The sequence below is a fragment of the Rhinolophus sinicus genome, chromosome 2 (genome assembly GCF_057876585.1).
Source record: "Rhinolophus sinicus isolate RSI-liver-muscle chromosome 2, RSI-T2T, whole genome shotgun sequence".
Taxonomy (NCBI): domain Eukaryota; kingdom Metazoa; phylum Chordata; class Mammalia; order Chiroptera; family Rhinolophidae; genus Rhinolophus; species Rhinolophus sinicus.
In genome coordinates this window covers 59,556,957-59,560,541 of record NC_142502.1, presented here as the reverse complement: position 1 = coordinate 59,560,541, position 3,585 = coordinate 59,556,957, and the positions used below count along the sequence as shown (strand labels likewise).

Sequence of the window (3,585 nt, the reverse complement as noted above, 5' to 3'; positions counted from 1 at the left end):
ATGGAAAAGACAGACCATTTCCAACATCACCACCAACTCACATTCACTGAGTGCTGTTTGTACGTAAGACCCTACCCAGTACTCAACACACTCCCATAGTTTTAGACATTTTATTTATCCTTGCAATTTCATATAGGTTTATTTCTTTAGCATCAACTATTTGACATTCATTTAATTTCAAAATAATTCATCTGTCCTACTGATATTTCAGTTCAAAATAATTGTTGGTTTTTCATGACGTCCAACACTAATTTGTCAATAATTCCCATTTTGCATTCTGTCAGAGATCCAGTATTTCTCAATACTTTTGTGTTGGGAAAAAAAAACCTGAAGTCATTTCTGGCACTATGGTCATTTATGTAATTACGTACTTTAAGTTTGCCTGTTCTTTTTCGTACCTTAGCCATTAGTGAAAATATTTTATTGGTAGACATTACACTATTACATATTTGCCATTTCAACTAATAGAATAATAGAGATGTGGGGAATGTCTCTACCATTTTGTGTATCCTACAATTGTCAGGAGAAATGGGTAATTTTATATTAATTTTTTCATTACAATGTACTTATTTCTACATAAGAAAAGTCTCTTACATCCATTCACTAAGTTAGGAGTATGGGTGCTATTTATTTGCAACATGCAATCATGGGTTTATAAGTTTGAAGAATTTTGAGTGGTTCAGTTCCATGACCACAATAAAAGAAGTCCAGATGGATGAGAACATAACATATTGGGTGACTAATGTGAATTTACAGAGGGAAAAAAAAAAGTGTCCTGATTTTGAAGCAAGTTAATCAATATGGTAGAATTATAATTATGTCTTCAAAGTACATGGAGAACAATTATTGCTTATAATTATTAAGTTAGTAACTTATCCCAGTTCTAAAGTGCCTTAATGAACATTTAAAGCCTTCATCTTCCCTTTACATTTTTATTTATATTAATTTTAATGTTTTTCTTAAGATATGGAAAACAAAGATCCCAAGTCACATTCCTTTAGATACTCAAGTCATATAAATATCACACATGGAAAAATCAGGATATTTAGGTTCTAAGCCTACTTTTTCTGAGTGCATTTTTTAATGTACGGATACTATAACAATGCTTAATTTTTATTTGATATGAAGTATTATATCATTTATATGCATTTGCATAATGTGTTATTATTTTCTATTTGTATGCAATCATGTCCCTGTGGATACTGTGGAACAAATTTCTAATATTTTCACATTTATCCTTACAACATCAACTGATGGTAGGGACTAATTTTTATTATCTTTACTGATTAGGAAATATAGTACTTATTATTATTAATTTATATACAGAAACAAAATGACTAACTCTACATAGATAGGTGGAGGCTTGAAACTGAGGCATTTTGGTGATGATAATTAACTGAGAATGTAAAACATATGTATTAGTCAGAGTTCCCCAGAGAAATACAACCAACTGGAGATAGATATATGCATAGATAGATAGATAGATGATAGATAGATGACAGATTATTTTAATAAATTGGCTCACATGATTACGGGAAGTTGCACGTCTAAAATCTGTAGGGCAGGCTGACAGTCTGGAAATTTAGGTAAGAGTTGTTGCATTCTTGAACTTGCATTCTGCATGGCAGCGGGCTGGGATCTCAGGCTAGGATTCTATGTTGCAGTTTTGAGAAGAATTCCTTATTCTTTGGGAAACCTGAGTCTTTGCTCTTAAGACTTTCAACTGATTGATGAGGCACGTTCATATTATGGATTGTAATCTAATCAAAGTCTACTGATATAAATATTAATCACATCTAAAAAATACCTTTATAGAAACATCTAGGTTTTCTAGGAATAAATAAATGTATATTTTTTTCAGTGTTTGACTGAACAACTGGGCACCATAGTTGAGTCAAGTTGAAACATAAAATAAACCCTCACAATATGATAAGTTATAGATTATCTTCTAAACCAGGTGACATGTTTGACATATTCAGAAAATCTATATGATTAATTGAACAATGTTCTTACGATGTCTATAGCAGTATGCATCTTTACATTTATGCTGCATTACTGTGGATTTATGTTTAAAATGCACAGGTATTTGTGAATGTGTAGGTCTAACTCAGAACATGTGATCGACGCTTTCTCAGTGCTGGCCATTTAATATATAGATTTTTTAATAAGAGCTACTCTGCTAGGCCTGGGCGAAATTATGGGCCTAGCAGTTAGCAATATGGATGCAGTCCTGCACTCATGGATTTTACTGATTGACATTCAAATTCAGAGTAGTTACTTATATAAACATGTCTGTGACTCATTTCTAGTCACATTTTTGAAGACTAGTCACATTGTAGGCACCAAGATGGTATTATGTTTAGGTATGACCAATGTCAATATCTTAAATATGATTTTAAAATTGTATACAAAACCCCAGTACTGAGAAGGGAATAGATGTGTTTATTTAACAATTAGAATTTGTGTATCATTGTTGTGGCCCTCTTTAATCATCAGACTCTCCTCTTATTAGCATAGGTTTTAACTAAGAATAATTAGAGACAAAGCATTCTCCCTGATTTTTTTTTTTTTTTTTTTTTTTTTAATTACTGTATGTTTTCATGTGTCTTAGCCCTAAGTTATCTGTTGCCTGGAAAATACTCTGAGCCTTCCCGGTTTACCACTGATAAGTCTGACCTCTTCTGCATTCTCTGTGTCTGATTGCTACCCTGACCACAAAATAAGCACCAGCCTTACTGTTAATATTTGCATTTCCTGTCCATACTCTGCCTTCCCTCGGCTTCTGTATGTTTCTGTGCTACACTCTTTAGTGCTGAGTTTTTCCCTTGTGTTCCCTGCTTGCTTTGCTTTGACTGGTTTTCAAGTCTGCACTTCCCCTACTAGACCTCAATAAGGTGTAAAGCATGTGGTCCTCTTCAGAATCTCATCACCATGTCATCATGAAATCAGTAATCTCAGAGGTTGTACTTCCTTCTCTGGATACACTGCCTGTATTATGCAGTCTAGATTTTGTTCAATGAATAATAGTAAAAGCCTTACTTATGACTTCATTTTCCAGAATAACTGACGTTTGCAGTGCATAGGTATGTGGCATCCATGACTAGCCTATGTGCCTCGCAGCACTTGCTCCTGTCTTTTAGGCTCAAAGAAATAGGTTTCAGGTACAGAGTATCATTATGAACAAGAATGCCTCCGAACAAAACTAACAATGGATAATTGCATGCATTGTCTCTCACTGTTACCTTTACAAAACTTTACTGACTACTCACAGTCAAGAAAGGTGCAATGAAGTGTGATGATTTGGGTGTTCATGCTCTTGTGTGAGATGTGCCTCCCTCAAAACTTCTTATGACATCAGCACATTACCCACCTGACATGAAAAAAAAAAAAGAAAGCAATATATATAACTGACAAGAATGTAGTTCTAGTTTTGGTCAATCAAACAGTGCTGTCAACATCTGTTTTCTTCTTCCTTTCCTTTGTAACCAAGGGAATGAATTTCAATTAATTTTGTAGCAAAATAGAGTCATCAATACATAGAAAGATCCTCAGCATCATTAGCCATCAAGAAATCAAATTTCCCAC

The 3,585-nt window shown here is 33.8% G+C and overlaps 1 non-coding gene across 1 annotated transcript; it reads left to right on the top strand.

The window, feature by feature from the left end:
• Window positions 1–3,269: 3,269 nt before the first annotated feature.
• Window positions 3,270–3,376, top strand: LOC141572000 (small nucleolar RNA U13). The gene has a single exon (XR_012497032.1). It is a non-coding gene; the product is annotated as a small nucleolar RNA U13 (small nucleolar RNA).
• Window positions 3,377–3,585: the final 209 nt, after the last annotated feature.